General features: G+C 44.3%; 1 long non-coding RNA gene across 2 annotated transcripts; it reads left to right on the forward strand.

Moving 5' to 3' along the window:
• The first annotated feature begins 3,552 nt into the window (after positions 1-3,552).
• On the forward strand, positions 3,553-6,587 carry LOC123059007 (uncharacterized). 2 transcript variants are annotated; one of them, XR_006427341.1, is made up of 5 exons: positions 3,553-3,765; positions 3,884-4,029; positions 4,330-4,847; positions 5,135-5,775; positions 5,979-6,587. It is a non-coding gene; the product is annotated as an uncharacterized lncRNA (long non-coding RNA). The 2 variants fall into 2 exon arrangements; XR_006427340.1 differs by having other exon boundaries at positions 4,330-5,775; positions 5,979-6,583.
• The last annotated feature ends 17,711 nt before the right edge of the window (positions 6,588-24,298 follow it).

Below are 24,298 nucleotides of genomic sequence, written 5' to 3' on the forward strand. Positions count from 1 at the left end.
TCGTGACTTTGTCAATCCCAAGATCTATTGGCTTAGTTTCAAAGTCAGTCATATAGGTAGTGTATATGTGTGCATGCACATTTGCGCATCGTTCTTCAGTTTTAGAATTAATTCTAGTTTAGTTGCAGTAGTTATTGTGGTAATTCACATTCCCTAGTGATACGTCTCCAACATATCTACTTTTCCAAACACTTTTGGTCTTGTTTTAGACTCTAATTTGTATGATTCGAATAAAACTAACCTGGGCTGGTGCCATTTTCAGCAGAACTACCTTGGTGTTATTTTGTGCAAAAATAAAAGTTTTCGTAATTGGATGAAACTTTACGGAGATTTTTTTGTAAAATATATATATATATATATATATATATATATATAATACTGGTGAAAAGATCTACCGGAGGGCGGCTAACGGAGCAGATTCCCGTTAGATCCCTCGGTAGGGGTTCGAGCGCAGCTGGAAGTCATGGATCAGAGGCGACATGTGGGTTTTATCCAGGTTTGCGCCTCCGGAGAGTAATACGATACGTCCTGCTGGTTTTGATTATTCATAGTGGAGAGATACCTCGTGTGAGAGGTTATAATGGTGTATGGCGTTGCTACTGTGAGTTCTCCTATATGAAGATAGATGATCAGGAGGAACCCTAGACCTCCCTTTATATAGACAGGAGAGGCCTAAAGTTTACATGCTACATGCAATCTGGGGAGTCACCGTCCTCTAGTATTAGGTGTCAAGAAGGTCGTATGGCCTCCTAGGGTCAGCGCCACATCGTGGGCCCGCTGGCCCCCTCGTAGTCGATGAGGCTAGGCTCCTTGGCAGTAGCCACCCCCGGTACAGGACCCCATCAGTAGCCCCGAGTGTGGTGGAGGTTGCAGCGGGCTGCGAGACCACCAGTGGGCTCCTTTGTAGAATTGCCTCCCCGGAGTCCAGATAATTACTGAGTTCGGCTTTTCCAAAAAATCAAGTGTTTTTAGCTCGGATGCTGGCTCGACGCGGACGATAGCCATGTCGGGGTTTTTAAGGAGATGATGTCACCGTGATCGCCACCTTCATTTTCTACAAAAAAGGAAAGACAAACTCTCCTAAGGCAAAAATAATTGTCTATTCCACTGTGGGCGGCCGATGCCTCGGGTCCAGATGTTCATAAGGAGAGGGAAACCGAGGGTTCCAAAACCCTACCTTGTTTTGGACCATTTCACCTCCTTGCTCATTCCAAGCCCTCTGTTGCACCGCCACTTTGTTCCCTTCGCTCCCGTACCCACGTCGTTGATCGCCAAGACGAGGAGTAAGAGAGGGAGATAGGTCTCCGATTCAGAGCCGCCATCCAGGTCCGCCAGTGGAAAGAGGAAGAGGGCCGCACCCAAAGGAGGAGCAAAACTGGGGTGCGCCATGAAGGAAATATGCCCTAGAGGCAATAATAAAGTTATTATTTATTTCCTTATATCATGATAAATATTTATTATTCATGCTAGAATTGTATTAACCGAAAACATGATACATGTGTGAAGACATAGACAAATAAAGTGTCACTAGTATGCCTCTACTTGACTAGCTCGTTGATCAAAGATGGTTATGTTTCCTAGCCATAGACAAAGAGTTGTCATTTGATTAAAGGGATCACATCATTAGGAGAATGATGTGATTGACTTGACCCATTCCGTTAGCTTAGCACTTGATCATTTAGTTTGTTACTATTGCTTTCTTCATGACTTATACATGTTCCTATGACTATGAGATTATGCAACTCCCGTTTACCGTAGGAACACTTTGTGTGCTACCAAACATCACAACGTAACTGGGTGATTATAAAGGTGCTCTACATGTTGGGGAACGTAGCAATAATTCAAAATTTTCCTACATGTCACCAAGATCAATCTAGGAGATGCTAGCAACGAGAGAGAGGGAGTGCAACTTCATACCCTTGAATATCGTTAAGCGGAAGCATTACAAGAACGCGGTTGGTGGAGTCGTACACGCAGCGATTCAGATCGCGGTCGATTCCGATCTAAGCGCCGAACAACGGTGCCTCCGCGTTCAACACACGTACAGCCCGGGGACGTCTCCTCCTTCTTGATCGAGCAAGGGGAGAGGAGAAGTTGAGGGAGAACTCCGGCAGCACGACGACGTGGCGGTGGAGCTCGTGGTATTCCTGCAGGGCTTCGCCAAGCTCTACGAAGGAGAAGGAAGAGTTGGATGAGGGAGGGGCTGCGCCAGGGAAGGGGTGCGGCTTCCCTCTCTCTCCCTCACTATATATAGGGGGAAGGGGGGTGGAGGAGGCGCCCTATCGTTCCCTAGGGGAGGGCGGCGGCCATAGGGGAAACCCTGGATGGGTTTGGGTGCCCCCCACCCCTAGGAAACTTGCCCCCCAAGCCGGGAGGGGTGGCTGCCCTAGGGGAGGCGCCCCCACCTCTCCAAGTTACGTGAGATGGGGTGGGAGGGGCGCTCAGCCCCTTAGTGGGCTGATGTGCCCCCTCCCCTTGGCCCATAAGGCCCCCAACGCTTGCCAGGGCCTCCGAAACCCCTTTCGGACACGCTGGTCATCACCCGGTACCCCCAGAACAATTCCGGACTCCAATACCCTTCGTCCAATATATCGATCTTCACCTCCAGACCATTCCGGAGTTCCTCGTCACGTCCGGGATCTCATCCGGGACTCCGAATAACCTTCGGTAACCACATACTATTTCCCATTACAACTCTAGCGTCACTGAACCTTAAGTGTGTAGAGCCTACGGGTTCGGGAACCATGCAGACATGACCGAGACATCTCTCCGTCCAATAACCAATAGCGGGATCTGGATACCCATATTGGCTCCCACATGTTCCACGATGATCTCATCGGATGAACCACGATGTCGGTAATTCAATCAATCCCGTATACAATTCCCTTTGTCTATCGTTATGTTACTTGCCCGAGATTCGATCGTCGGTATCCCCATACCTCGTTCAATCTCATTACCGGCAAGTCTCTTTACTCGTTCCGTAACGCATGATCCCGTGGCTAACTCCTTAGTCACATTGAGCTCATTATGATGATGCATTACCGAGTGGGCCTAGAGATACCTCTCCGTCATACGGAGTGACAAATCCCAGTCTCGATTCGTGCCAACCCAACAGACACTTTCGGAGATACCTGTAGTGCACCTTTATAGCCACCCAATTATGTTGTGACGTTTGGTACACCCAAAGCATTCCTACGGTATCCGGGAGTTGCACAATCTCATGGTCTAAGGAAATGATACTTGACATTAGAAAAGCTCTTAGCAAATGAACTACATGATCTTGTGCTATGCTTAGGATTGGGTCTTGTCCAGCACATCTATCTATGCCTATACTAATCACAGATTCCCTAATAATTCCCACGTCAATCAGAAATTACTGGCCGTTAATCTGGTGGGGCCAGGTTATTACGGTGTAGATCGGTCCATGAAATCTGCATGTTAATAGACTATTAGAGAGAAAAAAACGTCAATGAGATCTCAATATCTGAAAAAAACCCATCATTGAGATCTCAATATCTATGCATATTAGTTGGATGAATAGAACCCTCCATTGTTCTCCCATCCACACGTTTCCAGCCCAGACTCTCCTACTTAGTTTTACGTCCCCATCATGCCCATAGGTTGTTCCGTTTGCAACCCCTCCAGGAGAATTATCATGCGTCTCCTACTGCCTGTCTTCCTCACCCTCCGTCTCGCCGCACCTTTTCTTTGGGATGTCAATGACGTTGGTGCTCCATCCAAGATTGAGTTTTTTTAAAGAATTGGGTACGATCAGATCCGTCCTCTCCTGCAGCCTGTGATCATGTTCCTCTCCAACCTAGAAATCTCGATTCTAATTAGTTTTCAATTTCTTGCCACGGAGTAACCTAGCATATATTTTCAGTTCAGCACATGAATTTGTCCCGGCATAGTTGATTCAGCGGATTCCTACTGCCTCTCTTCCTCACCCTCCGTCTCGCCGCATCTTTTCTTTGGGATGTCAATGACGTTGGTGCTCCATCCAAGTTTGAGTTGCTATTAAAGAATTGGGTATGATCAGATCCATCCTCTCCTGCAGCCTGTGATCATGTTCCTCTCCAACCTAGAAATCTTGATTCTAATCAGTTTTCAATTTCATGCCATGGAGTAATCTAGAATATATTTTCAGTTTAGCACATGAATTTGTCCCAACATAGTTGATGCAGCGGATTTGTACCAATGGAAGTTTGAGGCAGACTAGACGGCCCTGACGGCGGACGAGACTGCCGGGCCAAATAACTATAGCAGACTGCTGGCAGACCTGTTTACGTGATCATGAAAGTATTATTGCTAATTGTGTGTTTCTTGCAGCCAGCCGACGGAGAGAACAACACGTACTGGGTGATACAATTATACTCACTCTGGGCAATGGCCGTGACAATCGATTCAGATCTGTGAGGTGTACGTGCATGCTAAATTGGTCCGGCTGATTTTGACGAAGAGTTGAAGACCATGTGCTGTGTGACGAGCTCAACACAGCCTGCGGATAGAGCAGCCATGAGTAGATAAATTGGGAGGATATAACTGAACAGGGAAGAAGCGCTTTAAGATTTGGGAGGACTCTTATTCTGGGAAGAGTCTAATTAATTAGAAGGAGAAAAAGACCCGGTCTCATAGGATTATTTACCTACGATTTTCTGCAATCATGCCATCAGTGAACTACGTCTCTGATTGATTCTTGTCAAGACTGCAAGTCGAAAGAATTGGATGTGGCTCCCTATGGCATCTACGTATCATGCAGGCCGTCTACCTCCTCGATCTACACCATTGGACAACGGCCAAAGTTTCAGGCCATCCGGGACAACCGTTGAAAAATTGGATGGCACTTGGTAAGCAATGTGCTATTCTCTTTCATGTCAGATTCAAGAGTTACTAAACCACTATTAATTGATGGGTCACCCGGTGAGACCACCCATGGTGACGCAATAATTGATCTTTTATGGTGACGGAGTCATTATGACAGTGTGAGCCGTACTCACCTTGGCCTCTTCCCCTGGAAGAAAAAAGGATAGAGAATTTGAGCGTGGTCTCCTCCTTCTAACCATCCCAAGTTGTTGGATGCCTTATCTTACGTGGTTTCTCTTTATTTTACGCACATGCCTTCGCTCCTTCATAGCTGCGTCCGTCGAGTATTGTCGAGCCGCACAAGATCTCCAGGTTCCAAAGCCCTAGCATCTCGCATCTTTCTCTTGCTTTGTTGTACCGCTGCACCAATCCTTTCTGAGCGCCCACGCCATCAGGCATCAAGCCACTTTATGCGCCGGTGGCCAGATGCAGTCACCTTTCAGACCACTTCACACCTCACCGGCACGATTGATGCCTATGAACTGGAATATATGTGTGGTCATCCTCCAGCTCCTTAAATCGCCGGTTTGATATCTTCTCAATGTTTCATACTTTATCTCGATGGCACTCGATACATATATGGATTTTGGTCTGATCTCTTCTCAATGTGCCATGCTTTATCTCAGAGGTAATTGGTGATACATATATGGAGTTCATGGGTATGCAGTCTTAATTGATGCATAGTCATATCTTGCTGATGAATAGATGAAGAAAATAGATGCATACATATATGGTTGGATTCTCAAGTATGAATACAGAGAATAGATGCATACATAGATGGTTGGATTCTCAAGTATGAATACAGAGATAAATGATATATTGTGCCCAGCCCACCGAACGAATGAAGCCACACATGCCTTCACGTGTCTCTAATCTCCGAATCAGACATCACACAGATTTTCATGATTTCCGGTGAGCTCCCTGTAATATATGGTTCGAGTTAAGTAGTGCAATTTGTTTAAATATAGTTGTAGCTCATGCCGCCACAGGTTGTTGCAACCATTTGGTTTTGTTTGTTTGTTCTGAATTAGGCAACTGCTCAAGTCTTGAACATGAATACTGTACAAATTGTTACGAAACTGTTATCTTCAATGTCAGATGTTCACTACTTGCAGGAAAAGGTGTTGGAGGGCTGGGGTAGTTGAATGTCAGTATAGGTCACAACAGGTGTACAACATGATCAGCAGACTTACAAGTTCGTTCATACATGCTAACATCAACTGGATCTTCCCTCAGAAAAAACTGCGGGGGCTATCTTGCAGTCTGGCTTCATCCCATGTCGCCAAAAGTGCCAGTTCTGGGTGAAATTTCTGCTTCATACTTCTACAAGCATGCTGATAGTTCAATCGATGTTTTGTAGCATCTCCAGATTATAGTACTATTGTCTGTGACCCAAAAAATACTGCAAAGCAGACATAACTTCTGTTGCACCTTAGCATAAAGAAAATTAGTCGTTGAAAATACATTTGCTTTCGTCAAGACAATTGTAATTCTTTTGTACTGGAAGAACTCTAGATTAGATGCGTGATACCAATTTCACCTTCGGTATAGTCATATATATATTTTAAGATATGCTTTTGGCTGTCCAATAACACTTATTTTTACCATCTGTGATTGATGAAAGACACAGCAAAAAACGCGGACTCATTTGCAGGTGCCTAATATGGCTTTTTTTGAAGTAGGACTCTGTTCTTCAACTCAGTAGATTGTTATTCCTTGCAGTTACAAAGAAATGTCACATTTATATTTATATGAATATTTTTCATACAAGCAATATTTTTATTTCTCCTTCTAATTAAAAACAACATGTAATTTTGGTACATGTTGGTAATAACATTTTTTCCCAATTAGGTTGTCGGTTCAAATATATATATATGTCTTTCCCAAAACTAAATATATTAATCTTAGGCCATCGTATTTCTCTTTCTTGCTAATACACAGTCCAGTTCTTTTTATATTTTATATTTTGTACTAATACAGTGGTGTACGTCACATGTCATCAGTGATCCACACAGATGCATCTCATCTGTATAGACATTTGAATATTTGATAGCACTTGCACTTGATTTATGAGATTGGACAAATAAGTAAGTGGCTCCTACTGGTGGATTTAGAGAATATCTTTTTTTACTAGGTATAGGAAATTGTTTTTCTTTAATTTGTTACAGGGAAGATATGATACTGGAGTGTACTGCTACCAAATTTGTCAAAGTTTATATTTGGTATAATATATTTTTATAATGTATTTTGTGAAAATAAATTCATTATGTTTGTGATGTTCAGAGTGTACAATCTCCAACAATTCCACTTGATTAATTTAGAATGAATATTTGTATATGAGATCATGGATCAATATATTTCCAAAATTTCTAAGTTAACCCTAATCTTTTTGATAATTTTTCTATAATTTTCTTTTTTCTAAATAAATTTTTTCTTCCGAGCATTATTGTGGGCCGAATGGACTAATGGCATTGACCATATGTACTAGATTTCTTTATTGGCAGAAGTACCAACATATTGGGTGAATGTGCTAATGCTTTTACAAAAACTGATCTTAGAACTATTTTTTGTATATATTTTTCACTATTTTATGCAAATTATATATCAGAAATGAGGTAAGATATTTGTTTGTTCTTTCTGACACTGAGTGAGTGTATTTTGGTTGCTTGTACATTTTGTTCCAGTTATTTTGACTTCTAACCATTGTTTGCGGAGCTTTGTATCGCATTGGTGTCTTGGATTGTTTTGTCTATCAAAGTGTCTTTAGTATTTTAACTGTGTGGTATCATCATGACGGTGCGAGGAGTCAAATCGTAGTTTGTACCCCATTCATTGCAATTATCATTTCCTTATTGTTTAGCTATAATGTGCTGCCGGACTACTTTTCAGCTATAACGTCTCTTAATTTCACATAGATAATGATTTATAACTTGGTGTGCCGTATGCACATGCATTTTCAGGTATGTGTAACAGTGAACAATCTCTCCATGGAGCCTTAGTGTTGATAGAATCAAGGAGAAGTTACGAAAAGGAATACTTATGAGCATGCATATGGTTGCCACATAATCTTGATGCATGGTCTTCCTTCCGGTTCATTAAGTAGTTCAATTCTACCATTGCTATCTGCTTAATTGAGTTCTTAATTAAGTTATTATTTCATTTTATCTCGATTGCATGTGGGCGTCCATTGTTCAAATTTTCCTTCCCATTAATTTTTAAAGTATGCAATCTCACTTGAAAATTATTGAAATAAGTGATATTGTCTTGATAATTTATAGTTGGTAATAGATGGTGGTATAGTTGTTAGAGCAATAATTTCTATACATGTACTACAATATCCATTATTTAAAGGAAGATCACAAGTAATAATAAAAATTTAAAAACCTAGCCCGGGCGAATGCACGGGTTGACGACTAGTCATTCTCCTAATGATGTGATCCTGTTATCAATGACATCCAATGTCCATGGTCAGGAAACCATAAACATCTATTGATCAACGAGCTAGTCAACTAGAGTCTTACTAGGGACATGTTGTGGTCTAGGTATTCACACATGTATTACGGTTTCCAGTCAATAGAATTATAGCATGAACAATAGACAAATATCATGAACAAGGAAATACAATAATAACCATTTTATTATTGCCTCTAGGGCATATTTCCAACAGTCTCCCGCTTGCACTAGAGTCAATAATCTAGTTCACATCACTATGTGATTGTAATGAATCCAACACCCATGGGGTTTGTTCATATCTCGCTTGTGAGAGAGGTTTATTAGTCAATGGGTCCAAACCTTTCAGATCCATGTGTGCTTTACAAATCTCTATGTCATCTTGTAGATGCAGCTACCACACGCTACTTGGAGCTATTCCAAACAACTGCTCTACTATACGAATCTGGTTTACCACTCAGAGTCATCCGGATTAGTGTCAAAGTTTGCATCGACGTAACCCTTTACGACGAACTCTATTACCACCTCCATAATAGAGAAAATTCTTTAGTCCACTAGTTACTTAGGATAAGTTCAACCGCTGTCATGTGATCTATTCCTGGATCACTCTTGTACCCCTTGACTTACTCATGGCAAGCACACTTCAGGTGCGGTACACAGCATAGCATACTGTAGAGCCTACGTCTAAAGCATAGGGGACGACCTTCGTCCTTTCTCTCTCTTCTGCCGCGGTCAGGTCTTGAGTCTTACTCAATACTCACACCTTGTAACACAACCAAGAACTCCTTTGCTGATCTATTTTGAACTCCTTCAAAATCTTGTCACGGTATGTATTCATTTGAAAGTACTATTAAGCGTTTTTTGATCTATCCTTATAGATCTTGATGCTCAATGTTCAAGTAGCTTAATCCAGGTTTTCCATTGAAAACACTTTTCAAATAACCCTGTATGCTTTCCAGAAATTCTACATCATTTCTGATCAACAATATGCTAACAACATATACTCATCAAAAATTCTATAGTGCTCCCACTCACTTCTTTGGAAATACAAGTTTCTCATAAACTTTGTATAGACCAAAAATCTTTGATCATCTCATCAAAGCGTACATTCCAACTCCGAGATGCTTACTCCAGTCCTTAGAAGGATTGCTGGAGCTTTGCATACTTGTTAGCATCTTTTAGGATTGACAAAACCTTCTGGTTGTATCACATACAACCTTTCCTCAAGAAAAATGTCGAGGAAACAATGTTTTGACATCCTATCTGCAAGATTTCATAAATAATGCAGTAACTGCTAACATAAGTCCAACAGACACTTAGCATCGCTACGAGTGAGAAAGTCTCATCGTAGTCAACTCCTTGAACTTGTCGGAAAACATCTTAATGACAAGTCGAGCTTTCTTAATGATGACACTTACCATCATTGTCCGTCTTCCTTTTAAAATCCATCTACACCCAACAGCCTTACGACCATCAAGTAGTTCTTCCAAAGTCTATACTTTGTTTTTTTATATACATGGATCCTCTCTCGGATTTTATGGCCTCGAGCCATTCATCGGAATCCGGGCCCACCATCGCTTCTCCATAGCTCGTAGGTTCATTGTTGTCTAGCAACATGACTTCCAAGACAGGATTACGTACCGCTCTGAAGTAGTACGCATCCTTGTCGACCTATGAGGTTTGGTAGTGACTTGATGCGAAGTTTCATGATCACTATCATAAGCTTCCACTTCAATTGGTGTAGGTGCCACAGGAACAACTTCATGTGCCCTGCTACACACTAGTTGAAGTGATGGTTCAATAACCTCATCAAGTCTCCATCATCCTCCCACTCAATTCTTTCAAGAGAAACTTTTCCTCGAGAAAGGTCCCATTTCTAGAAACAATCACTTTTGCTTCTGGATCTGAAATAGGAGGTATACCCAACTGCTTTGGGTATTCTATGAAGATGCATTTATCCGCTCTGGGTTCGAGCTTATCAGCCTGAAACTTTTTCACATAAGCGTCGCAGGCCCAAACTTTTAAGAAATGACAGCTTAGGTTTTTCTAAACCATAGTTCATACGGTGTCATCTCAACGGAATTGCGTGGTGCCCTATTTAAAGTGAATGCGGTTGTCTCTAATTCCTAACCCATAAACGATAGTGGTAATTCGATAAGAGACATCATGGTATGCACCATATCCAATAAGGTGCAGTTATGATGTTCGGACACACCATCACACTATGGTGTTCCAGGCGGTATTAGTTGCGAAACAATTTCCACAATGTCTTAATTGTGTGCCAAACTTGAACTCAGATATTCATCTCTATGATCATATCATAGACATTTTATCCTCTTGTCACAACGATCTTCAACTTCACTCTGAAATTACTTAAACCTTTCAATAATTCAGACTTGTGTTTCATCAAGTAAATATACTCAACATCTACTTCAAATCATATGTGAAGTAAGAACAGAATGATATCCACTGCGTGCCTCAGCACTCATTGGACTGCACACATCGAAATGTATTACTTCCAACAAGTTGCTTTCTTGTTCCATCTCATTGAGAACGAGGCCTTTTAGTCATCTTGCCCATGTGGTATGATTTGCATGTCTCATAGTGATTCAAAATCAAGTGAGTCCAAACGATCCATCTGTATGGATTTTCCTCATGCATATATACCAATGGACATGGTTCACATGTCTCAATATTTTCAAAAATGAGTGAGTGCAAAGATCCATCAACATGGAGCTTCTTCATGCGTTTTATACCAACATGACTCAAATGGCAGTGCCAGAAGTACGTGGTACTATCATTACTATCTTATATCTTTTGGCATGAACATGTGTATCACTACGATCGAGATTCAATAAACCATTCATTTTAGGTGCAAGACCATTGAAGGTATTATTCAAATAAACAGAGTAACCATTATTCTCCTTTAATGAATAACCGTATTGCGATAAACATAATCCAATCATGTCTATGCTCAACGCAAACACCAAATAACAATTATTTAGGTTTAACACCAATCCCGATGGTAGAGGGAGCGTGCGATGTTTGATCACATCAACCTTGGAAACACTTCCAACACATATCGTCATCTCACCTTTAGCTAGTCTCCACAACCTTTTATTTCGAGTTACTAACACCTAGCAACCGAACCGGTATTTATTACCCTGGTGCTACTAGGAGTACTAGTAAAGTACACAATAATATAACGTATATTCAAAATACTTCTGTCGACCTTGCCAGCCTTCTCATCTACCAAGTATCTAGGGTAGTTCTGCTTCAGTGAACGTTCCCCTCATTACAGAAGCACTTAGTCTCGGGTTTGGGTTCAACCTTGGGTTTCTTCACTAGAGCAGCAACTGATTTGCCATTTCATGAAGTATCCCTTCTTTCCCTTGCCCTTCTTGAAACTAGTGGTTTAACCATCAACAATTGATGCTCCTACTTGATTTCTACTTTTGCGGTGTCAAACATCGCGAGTTGCTCAAGGATCATCATGTCTATCCCTGATATGTTATAGTTCATCACGAAGCTCTAATAGCTTGGTGGCAGTGACTATGGAGAACCATCACTATCTCATCTGCAAGATTAACTCCCACTCGATTCAAGCGATTGTACTACTCAGATAATCTGAGCACATGCTCAACAATTGAGCTTTTCTCCCTTAGTTTGCAGGCTTAAGAAACTTGTCAGAGGTCTCATACCTCTTGACGTGGGCACTAGTCTGAAATCCCAATTTCAGTCTTTGGAACATCTCATATGTTCTGCGATGTTTCAAAACCGTCTTTGGTGCCACAATTCTAAACCGTTAGCATTACACACTGAACTATCACGTAGTCATCAAAACGTGTATGTCAGATGTTTTGCAACATCTACAGACGACGCTCGAGGTTCAGCACACCGAGCGGTGCATTAAGGACATAAGTCTTCTGCGCAGCAATGAGGATAATCCTCAGTTTACGGACCCAGTCCGCATAATTTCTACTATCAACTTTCAACTAAATTTTCTCTAGGAACATATCTTAAACAGTAGAACTAAAGCGTAAGCTACGACATAATTTGCAAAGACCTTTTGACCATGTTCATGATAATTAAGTTCATCTGATTATTTAATGAACTCCCACTTAGATAGACATCCCTCTAGTCATCTAAGTGATACATGATCCGAGTCAACTAGGCCGTGTCCGATCATCACGTGAGACGGACTAGTCATCATCGGTGAACATCTTCCTGTTGATCGTATCTACTATACGACTCATGTTCGACCTTTCGGTCTCTTGTGTTCCGAGGCCATGTCTATACATGCTAGGCTCGTCAAGTCAACCTAAGTGTTTCTCATGTGTAAATCTGGCTTACACCCGTTGTATGCGAACGTTAGAATCTATCACACCCGATCATCACGTGGTGCTTCGAAACAACGAACCTTCGCAATGGTGCACAGTTAGGGGGAACACTTTCTTGAAATTTTAGCAAGGGATCATCTTATTTATGCTACCGTCGTTCTAAGCAAATAAGATGTAAACATGACAAACATCACATGCAAATCATAAAGTGACATGGTATGGCCAATATCATCTTGTGCCTTTTGATCTCCATCTTCGAGGCACGGCATGATCACCTTCATCACCGGCATGACACCATGATCTCCATCATCGTGTCTTCATGAAGTTGTCTCGCCAACTATTACTTCTACTACTATGGCGTTTTTCATTGACACGCAGGTCATACAATAAATTAAGACAACTCCTATGGCTCCTGCCGGTTGTCATACTGATCAACATGAAAGTCGTGATTCCTATTACAAGAACATGATGAATCTCATACATCACATATATATAATTCGTCACATCCTTTTGGCCATATCACATCACATAGCATACCCTGCAAAAACAAGTTAGACGTCCTCTAATTGTTGTTACATGTTTTTCGTGGCTGCTATGGGTTTCTAGCAAGAACGTTTCTTACCTACGCAAAAGCCATAACGGTGATATGCCAATTGCTATTTACCCTTCATAAGGACCCTTTTCATCAAATCTGATCTGACTAAAGTGGGAGAGACAGACACCCACCAGCCACCTTATGCATCAAGTGCATGTCAGTCGGTGCAACCAGTCGCACGTAAGAGTACGTGTAAAGTCGGTCTGGGCCGCTTCATCCCACAATGCCGCCGGATCAAGATAATACTAGTAACGGTAAGAAAATTGAACAAATCATCGCCCACAACTCATTTGTGTTCTACTCGAGCATAGAATCTATGCATAGACCTAGCTCATGATGCCACTGTTGGGGAAAGTAGCAATAATTCAAAATTTTCCTACGTGTCACCAAGATCAATCTAGGAGATGCTAGCAACGAGAGAGAGAGAGGGAGTGCATCTTCATACCCTTGAAGATCGCTAAGCGGAAGCGTTACAAGAACACAGTTGGTGGAGTCGTACACGCAGCGATTCAGATCGCGGTCGATTCCGATCTAAGCGCCGAACAACGTCGCCTCCGTGTTCAACACACGTACAGCCCGTGGACGTCTCCTCCTTCTTGATTCAGCAAGGGGAGAGGAGAAGTTGATGGAGAACTCCGGCAGCACGACGACGTGGTGGTGGAGCTCGTGGTATTCCTACAGGGCTTCACCAAGGTCTACGAAGGAGAAGGAAGAGTTGGAGGAGGGAGGGGCTGCGCCAGGGAAGGGGTGCGGCTGCCCTCTCTCTCCCTCACTATATATTGGGGGAAGGGGGGGGGGGTGGAGGAGGCGCCCTAGGGTTCCCTAGGGGAGGGGCGGCGGCCATAGGGGAAACCCTAGATGGGTTTGGGCGCCCCCACCCATAGGAAACTTGCCCCCCAAGCCGGGAGGGGTGGCTGCCCTAGGGGAGGCGCCCCCACCTCTCCAAGTTACGTGAGATGGGGTGGGAGGGGCGCTCAGCCCCTTAGTTCGCTGATGCGCCCCTCCCCTTGGCCCATAAGGCCCCCCCAACGCTTGCCGGGCCCTCCGAAACCCCTTTCGGACACGCTGGTCGTCACCCGGTACCCCCGGAACAATTCCGGACTCCAATACCCTTCGTCCAATATATCGATCTTCACCTCCGGACCATTCCGAAGTTCCTCGTCATGTCCGGGATCTCATCCGGGACTCCGAAAAACCTTCTGTAACCACATACTATTTCCCATTACAACTCTAGCGTCACTGAACCTTAAGTGTGTAGACCTTACGGGTTCGGGAACCATGCAGACATGACTGAGACATCTCTCCGTCCAATAACCAATAGCGGGATCTGGATACCCATATTGGCTCCCACATGTTCCACGATGATCTCATCGGATGAACCACGATGTTGGGAATTCAATCAATCCCGTATACAATTCCCTTTGTCTATCGGTATGTTACTTGCCCGAGATTCGATCGTCGGTATCCCCATACCTCGTTCAATCTCGTTACCGGCAAGTCTCTTTACTCGTTTCGTAACGCATGATCCCGTGGCTAACTCCTTAGTCACATTGAGCTCATTATGATGATGCATTACCGAGTGGGCCCAGAGATACCTCTCCGTCATACGGAGTGACAAATCCCAGTCTCGATTCGTGCCAACCCAACAGACACTTTCGGAGATACCTATAGTGCACCTTTATAGCCACCCAGTTACGTTGTGACGTTTGGTACACCCAAAGCATTCCTACAGTATCCAGGAGTTGCACAATCTCATGGTCTAAGGAAATGATACTTGACATTAGAAAAGCTCTTAGCAAACGAACTACAAGATCTTGTGCTATGCTTAGGATTGGGTCTTGTCCATCACATCATTCTCCTAATGATGTGATCCCGTTATCAATGACATCCAATGTCCATGGTCAGGAAACCATAACCATCTATTGATCAACGAGCTACTCAACTAGAGGCTTACAAGGGACATGTTGTGGTCTAGGTATTCACACATGTATTATGGTTTCCAGTTAATACAATTATAGCATGAACAATAGACAAATATCATGAACAAGGAAATACAATAATAACCATTTTATTATTGCCTCTAGGGCATTTTTCCAACACTACAGGTGTCTCCGAAGGTACTTGTTGGGTTGGCGTATTTCGAGATTAGGATTTGTCACTCCGATTGTCGGAGAGGTATTTCTGGGCCCACTCAGTAATACACATCACTTAAGCCTTGCAAGCATTGCAACTAATGAGTTAGTTGCGGGATGATGTGTTATGGAACGAGTAAAAGAGACTTACCGGTAACGAGATTGAACCAGGTATTGAGATACCGACGATCGAATCTCGGGCAAGTAACATACCGATGACAAAGGGAACAACGTATGTTGTTATGTGGGTTGACCGATAAAGATCTTCGTAGAATATGTAGGAGCCAATATGAGCATCCAGGTTCCGCTATTGGTTATTGACCAGAGACGTGTCTCGGTGATGTCTACATAGTTCTCGAACCTGTAGGGTCCGCACGCTTAAAGTTTGATGACGTTTATATTATGGGTTTATGGTTTTTGATGTACCGAAGGTAGTTTGGAGTCCCAGATGTGATCACAGACATGACGAGGAGTCTCAAAATGGTCGAGACATAAAGATCGATATATTGGATGACTATGTTCGGACACAAGAATGGTTTCAGAGAGTTTCAGGCATATACCGGAGTTCCGGGGGGTTACCGGAACCCCCCGGGGAGACTAATGGGCCTTTTTGGGCCCTAATGGAGAAGAGGAGGGGCTGCCAAAGGGCTGCCGTGTGCCGCCTCCCCCAAGTCTGAATTGGACAAGGAGGGGGAGGGGGCGACACCCCCCTTTCCTTTCCCCTATCTCTCCTTCCCTCTCGTCTCCTACTCCCACATGGAAAGGGGGAGTCCTACTCCCGGTGGGAGTAGGACTCCTCATGGGGCACGCCTAGGGTGGCCGGCCCCCTCCTACTCCTCACTCCTTTATATACGGGGAGGGAGGCACCCCTTGGAGACATACCAATTGATCTCTTGGATCTTTTAGCCATGTGCGGTGCCCCTCTCCACCATAGTCCACCTCGATAATATCATAGCGGTGCTTAGGCGAAGCCCTGCGATGGTAGAACATCAACATTGTCACCACGCCGTCGTGCTGATGGAACTCTCCCTCAAAGCTTGGCTGGATCGGAGTTCGAGGGACGTCATCGAGTTGAACGTGTGCAGAACTTGGAGGTGCCGTGCGTTCGGTACTTGATTGGTCGGATCGTGAAGACGTGCGACTACATCAACCGCGTTGTGCTAACACTTCCGCTTTCGGTCTACGAGGGTACATGGACAGACTCTCCCCTCTCGTTGCTATGCATCACCATGATCTACGTGTGCGTAGGATTTTTTTTGAAATTACTATGTTCCCCAACAGTGGCCTCCGAGCCTGGTTTTATGCGTTGATGTTATATGCACGAGTAGAACACAAGTGAGTTGTGGGCGACACAAGTCATAATGCTTACCAGCATGTCATACTTTGGTTCTTCGGTATTGTTGGATGAAGCGGCCCGGACCGACATTACGCGTACGCTTACGCGAGACTGGTTCTACCGACGTGCTTTGCACACAGGTGGCTGGAGAGTGTCAGTTTCTCCAACTTTAGTTGAACCGAGCGTGGCTACGCCCGGTCCTTGAGAAGGTTAAAACAACACTAACTTGACGAACTATCATTGTGGTTTTGATGCGTAGGTAAGAACGGTTCTTGCTCAGCCCGTAGCAGCCACGTAAAACTTGCAACAACAAAGTAGAGGACGTCTAACTTGTTTTTGCAAGGCATGTTGTGATGTGATATGGTCAAGACATGATGCTATATTTTATTGTATGAGATGATCATGTTTTGTAAACAAGTTATCGGCAACTAGCAGGAGCCATATGGTTGTCGCTTTATTATATGCAATGCAATCGCCCTGTAATTGCTTTACTTTATCACTAAGCGGTAGCGATAGTCGTAGAAGCAATAGTTGGCGAGACGACAACGATGCTACGATGGAGATCAAGGTGTCGCACCGGTGACAATGGTGATCATGACGGTGCTTCGGAGATGGAGATCACAAGCACAAGATGATGATGGCCATATCATATCACTTATATTGATTGCATGTGATGTTTATCTTTTATGCAACTTATTTTGCTTTGATTGATGGTAGCATTATAAGATGATCTCTCACTAAATTTCAAGATAAAAGTGTTCTCCCTGAGTATGCAACGTTGCCAAAGTTTGTCGTGCCCAGACACCACGTGATGATCGGGTGTGATAAGCTCTACGTTCATCTACAACAGGTGCAAGCTAGTTTTGCACACGGAGAATACTCAGGTTAAACTTGACGAGCCTAGCATATGCAAATATGGCCTCGGAACACTGAGACCGAAAGGTCGAGCGTGAATAATATAGTAGATATGATCAACATAATGATGTTCACCATTGAAAACTACTCCATTTCACGTGATGATCGGTTATGGTTTAGTTGATTTGGATCACGTGATCACTTAGATGATTAGAGAGATGTCTATCTAAGTGGGAGTTCTTAATTAATATGATTAACTGAAATTAAATTTATCATGAACTTAGTACCTGATAGTATTTTGCATGTCTATGTTTGTTGTAGATAGATGGCTCGTGCTGTTGTTCCATTGAATTTTAATGTGTTCCTTGAGAAAGCAAAGTTGAAAGATGATGGTAGCAATTAGACGGAGTGGGTCCATAACTTGAGGATTATCCTCATTGCTGCACAGAAGAATTACATCCTGGAAGCACCGCTCAGTGCCAAACCTGCTGCAGGAGCAACACCAGATGTTATGAACACCTGGCAGAGCAAAGCTGATGACTACTCGATAGTTCAGTGTGCCATGCTTTACGGCTTAGAACCGGGACTTCAACGATGCTTTGAACGTCATGGAGCATATGAGATGTTCCAGGAGTTGAAGTTAATATTTCAAGCAAATGCCTGGATTGAGATATATGAAGTCTCCAATAAGTTCTATAGCTGCAAGATGGAGGAGAATAGTTCTGTCAGTGAGCATATACTCAAAATGTCTGGGTATCATAATCACTTGACTCAACTAGGAGTTAATCTTCCTATTGATAGTGTCATTGAAAGAGTTCTTCAATCACTGCCACCAAGCTACAAAAGCTTCATGATGAACTATAATATGCAAGGGATGAATAAGTCAATTCCCGAGCTCTTCGCAATTCTAAAGGCTGCGGAGGTAGAAATCAAAAAGGAGCATCAAGTGTTGATGGTCAATAAGACCGCCAGTTTCAAGAAAAAGGGCAAAGGGAAGAAGAAGGGGAACTTCAAGAAGAACAACAAACAAGTTGCTGCTCAGGAGAAGAAACCCAAGTCTGGACCTAAGCCTGAGACTGAGTGCTTCTACTGCAAACAGACTGGTCACTCGAAGCGGAACTGCCCCAAGTATTTGGCGGATAAGAAGGATGGCAAGGTGAACAAAGGTATATGTGATATACATGTTATTGATGTGTACCTTACAAGAGCTCGCAGTAGCACCTGGGTATTTGATACTGGCTCTGTTGCTAATATTCACAACTCGAAACAGGGACTACGGATGAAGCGAACACTGGCTAAGGACGAGGTGACGATGCACGTGGGAAATGGTTCGAAAGTCGATGTGATCGCCGTCATCACACTACCTCTACATCTACCTTCGGGATTAGTTTTAGACCTAAAAAATTGTTATTTGGTGCGAGCGTTGAGCACGAACATTATATCTGGATCTTGTTTAATGCGAGACGGTTATTCATTTAAATCTGAGAATAATGGTTGTTATATTTACATGAGTAACATCTTTTATGGTCATGCACCCTTTAAGCGTGGTCTATTTTTGATGAATCTCGATAGTAGTGATACACATATTCATAATGTTGAAGCCAAAAGATGCAGAGTTGATAATGACAATGCAACTTATTTGTGGCACTGCTGTTTGGGTCATATTGGTATAAAGCGCATGAAGAAACTACATACTGATGAACTTTTGGAATCACTTGATTATGAATCAGTTGGTACTTGCGAACAATGCCTCATGGGCAAGATGATTAAAACGCCGTTCTTCGGAACTATAGAGCGAGCAACTGATTTGTTGGAGATCATACATACTGATGTATGTGGTCCAATGAATGTTGAGTCTCGCGGTGGGTATCGTTATTTTCTCACCTTCACAGATGATTTAAGCAGATATGGGTATATCTACTTAATGAAACATAAGTCTAAAACATTTGAAAAGTTCAAGGAATTTCAGAATGAAGTTGAAAATCATCATAACAAGAAAATAAAGTTTCTACGATCTGATCGTGGAGGAGAATATTGGAGTTACGAGTTTGGTCTACATTTGAAACAATGCGGAATAGTTTCGCAACTCACGCCACCCGGAACACCAGAGCGTAATGGTGTGTCCGAATGTCGTAATCGTACTTTACTAGATATGGTGCGATCTATGATGTCTCTTACTGATTTACCGCTATCATTTTGGGGTTATGCTTTAGAGACTGCCGCATTCACGTTAAATAGGGCACCATCAAAATCCGTTGAGATGACACCTTATGAACTATGGTTTGGCTAGAAACCAAAGTTGTCGTTTCTTAAAGTTTGGGGCTGCGATGCTTATGTGGAAAAGCTTCAACCTGATAAGCTCAAACCCAAATCGGAGAAATGTGTCTTCATAGGATACCCAAAAGAAACTGTTGGGTACACCTTCTATCACAGATCTGAAGGCAAGACATTCGTTGCTAAGAATGGATCCTTTCTAGAGAAGGAGTTTCTCTTGAAAGAAGTGTCACACCCTAGCTTGTTCATGCATTAGAGTGTTGCATCATGTCTACTTTTACAGAAATTTGAAATGGGGATGACAGAACCCCCAGCACCCCTGGAAACAACTAGGGTTTACTAAAATTATTTTCAATGAACCCAAAATGCCCTTCACAAAATGTTCATCATTTCTGGATTGGGTTAAAACCCCTGGCAAAAATGGTGCACTCTTTTCTAGGACATTCTGGATTCTTTGAATTAAATCATAAGTATTTGAATTTGGGCATTTAAATGCTATAGACTATTTTAAATGCCCAAATAATTCTGGATTTAAGTGAGGTCTATTAGGAATAATCCCAACAGAGCCCACAATTATTTTCAGGATTTTAGTAAGTGCCTAAGTATTTTTAATAAAGCCCTAAAGTTACAGGAAAATAGAAAAGGAAAACAAAACAGGAAAAGAGAGAAAGAGAAAGGCTTACCTGGCGCCCACCCAGCAGGCCCACCTGTCGGCCCAGCCCAGCCACCGCTCCAGCAAGCTGCTTGGCTTGGCCAGGCAGGCAAGCAGCTGCTCGACGGCAAGAACAGCATGCGTGCCACGCAGCTGCCCGCCGCCTCGCCGTTCCCCTCGTCGAGCTGTCGACGTGGGACGAACCCCCTCTCTCTCCCCGACCTCGCAGACACTCGCTCTCCCCTCTGGATCCTCTCTCTTGCCCTCCCCGACGTCGCCCGAGACGTCACCGTCGCCGCCGCTCGCCGCAGCCGCGTCCAACACCGTCCCCGCGCCCTCTCACCGTGTCCGGACGGTTCGCCATCGTCGACTACGTCGACTAGCCAAGCCGCACAACGCCGGAGCCCCTGCATCGTCCCCGCTGTCGTCGTCTTCAACCTCAGACCGCCCAAGATCACCGTCGCCGTTCCCACCGCACCGAGCCTTCCCCGAGCACACTGACCGTCTCTGCGGCTTCCCAGTGAGCTACTGCTCCTCCCCCTTCTCACCGCTTCGTCGCTAAAGCTCTGTAGCCACCGTGCCTTTTTCGTTCGAACGCACCGCCGCCTGAGCTCGTCGCCGACGTAGCTCCGGCCGCTTAGCGGTCCCGCTCGCATGTCCAGCATGCTCAATGCATCGCGTAGATGCTGTAGGTGCTAGCGCCATGCCGCCTAGGCCACTGCAACCACGCGCATGAGCTGACCCGAGCTTCGGCCTCCGGCAAGCTCGTCGCCGGCGATGCTCCGGCCACTCCCCGGCCAAGCCATCACCACGGCTAGATGCGGGCGAGCACCAGCTGCCCGTAGCTGCTCTCGGCGCAGAAAATGGTGCCCTGTGGGTGATTCCCGCAGCGCGCCGCCGCGTCTGGCCTCGCCGGCGGCTAAACGCCGGCAGGCTTTAACCTGCTGACCGGCGAGGTTGACTCTGCTGACATAGGTTGACTTCCCCCTGAGCCTATGACAGGGGGGCCGGCCTGCTAATTAGTTTAGGATTAGTGCTAACTAATTTTAATAAGTTTATGTCACTGACATGTGGGCCCTGGCCCCACTGACAGTTAGTTAGTACTAACTTAATTCTGTTAGTTAGCTGAGACACTGACAGACGGGCCTGACTGGCCCTGGCACCTTTGACTCGCTGTCGTCACAGTGACACAGTGCTGACGCAATTATTTAATTTCTGGATTTTTTTCATATAGGAAATTCAAGAAAATAGCCTAAACTTCTAAAAATCATAGAAAATCAACCATAGCTCCAAATCAAACAAATTATATATGAAAAATGATCATAAAAATTCAATCTATCCATATGTAATGGTTTCATGCATGACAAAACACTTTAACCTTGCCTGTTTAGGTGAAACAAGCTAGGACACTTATTATGCATAAGAACTTTAACTTTCATTTGAATCTTTGATTCAAATGAACCCATTTCAACTTGTTTCACATTGCATTAGGCAGGAGACATTATTTTGCCATGTCATAGCATGCATCATATTGTTGCATATTGCCATGTGTTGATCATGTTCCATGTGTCCTTCGTGGTAGGTTCTGCCTCCGAGGATATCTCTGAGTATCCAACTGAAGGGCAGTACCCTACTACCACTCCATCAGGCAAGCAGTCCCATTGATCATATCGATACAATCCCATGTTCTCGCCTCTGCTCTCATTTACTGCATTAAGACAACAACGTTTCAAACTGCTGTGTGCTACGGTAGTTGAACCCTTATCCTTTGCATGACCTGTCATTGCCACAGTAATTAGATGAAACCCACTAGCATGTGTAGGAGTTGATTGAGCCATGTATGTGTTTCCTACCTTGCTATGCCTACTATGCTTAGAGTTGTGTCAGGTCTGGTTCATCTGGGTGATGGGCTAGAGTGAAATGATTATGTCGGTAATGTGAGGGATGTGTTGAACATGTTTTGGTAAAGGTATCGATGAGAGGCCATGTACGAGTACATGGTGGGTTGTTTCATTGAGGCCGTCCATAAGAACTGAGATCTGTATGCGTGATTTAAGATTCAGCTACTACCACACATTGGGCCCTGAAATATGACCCCGCTCGACTTACTGACCCCTCTCGTCCTTTGTCCAGGAGTTGCAACTAGTTTCTGGTGTTTGTAGGTTATGTGTTGGCGGCCGTGCTTAGCGCTGAACCTAGGGGTGGGCTATGATGCGGTAGATACACCGTGGCACGGTGTACCGAGTCGCCCGTTTGGTGTCTCGGGAACCCTGCACACATCATTTGGGGCCGTTGAGGACACCCCGGCCGGACCTCCTTGCGGATGGAACCTGAATAGGCGATAAACCCGGACTAGAGACTTGTGTGGTTAGTCATGTCGTGGTCTACACCCACGTCGGCTTTCGCTTGAAGTCTGCCGAGCACATGTCGTGTGCAGACGCTAAGTGGTGGAAACATGTGTGACGAAGTACACCCCTGCAGGGTATAAAACTATTCGAATAGCCGTGTCCACGGTAAAGGACTACTTTGTTGCCTCTATAGTTCATAGACAAGTTAATGGTTACTACTAAAAGACTCAAGATAAGTGTGAGTATCGAGGATGGCTCTCTCGTAGGATGACGAGGGAGGATCTCCGATGGAGTATTGTGTTGGTGATTAGTGGACTCGTGTGCGAAAACTATTTGACTAGTGGTGTCCCGTAGGATAGCTTAGCCAAGAGTCAAAGCTGGCTTGCTGCAATAACTCCACCACCTTCTTGAGAATGAGCATGTATAGTAGGTTCTGATGTAAGACTTGCTGAGTACCTTTGTACTCATGTTTGCTTAATTACTGTTTTCAGACGACAACACCGCCCCCTCCGATGGGTTTTATGTAGATCTCGACGTCGATGAGTGACTTGCCACCCAGGTGGTGATCCTGGCCATGGAGGGCCCTATGTAGATAGACAGGCTTCGAGAAGCCTTCTTGCTTTCTAGTGTCTGTACTCAGACTATTTGCTTCCGCATGTGCTTATATGCTTGTATGACTTGAGTGTCGGGTCATGTGACCCCTACCTGTATGAACATGTTATGTATGGCTCTCTGGAGCCTTTAAATAAAGTACTTGAGTTATAGAGTTTTGTTGTGATGCCATGTTGTATTTGCACATATCGAGCATATTGTGTGTATGATTGAAATGCTTGGTATGTGTGGGATCCGATAATCTAGTTGTTTATCCTTGGCAGCCTCTCTTATGGGGAAATGTAGTCTAGTGCTCCTTGAGCCATAGTAGTCCGCTACAGCCCGGTAAACCGGAGTCCTGCTAGCCCAGCACTACTGCTCAGGACACTTGACTGGCCGGCATGCGTTTCACTTTGTTCCTATGTCTGTCCCTTCGGGGAAATGTCACGCGGTGACTTCCAGAGTCCTACCTAGCCTGCTACAGCCCAGGTTCCCCGGAGTCGTGTTAGCCCAGTGCTACAGCCCGGATTCACACGCTGATGACCGACATGCTCGATGTGATTCATGTATGCCTGTCTCCATAGGTCTGTGCCGCTTTGGGTTCACGACTAGCCATGTCGGCCCGGGTTCTCTGTCATATGGATGCTAGCGACACTATCATATACGTGAGCCAAAAGGCGCAAACGGTCCCGGGCCATGGTAAGGCGACACCCGTGGGGATACCGTGCGTGCGGCCGCAATGTGATATGAGGTGTTACCGGCTAGATCGATGTGACTTGGAATCGGGGTCCTGACAGCATTGGCATCAGAGCCGGACTGCCTGTAGGTTCGTTGAACCAAACTGGTCGATGTCGAGTCTAGA

The sequence above is a fragment of the Triticum aestivum genome, chromosome 3A (assembly GCF_018294505.1).
Source record: "Triticum aestivum cultivar Chinese Spring chromosome 3A, IWGSC CS RefSeq v2.1, whole genome shotgun sequence".
Taxonomy (NCBI): Eukaryota; Viridiplantae; Streptophyta; class Magnoliopsida; order Poales; family Poaceae; genus Triticum; species Triticum aestivum.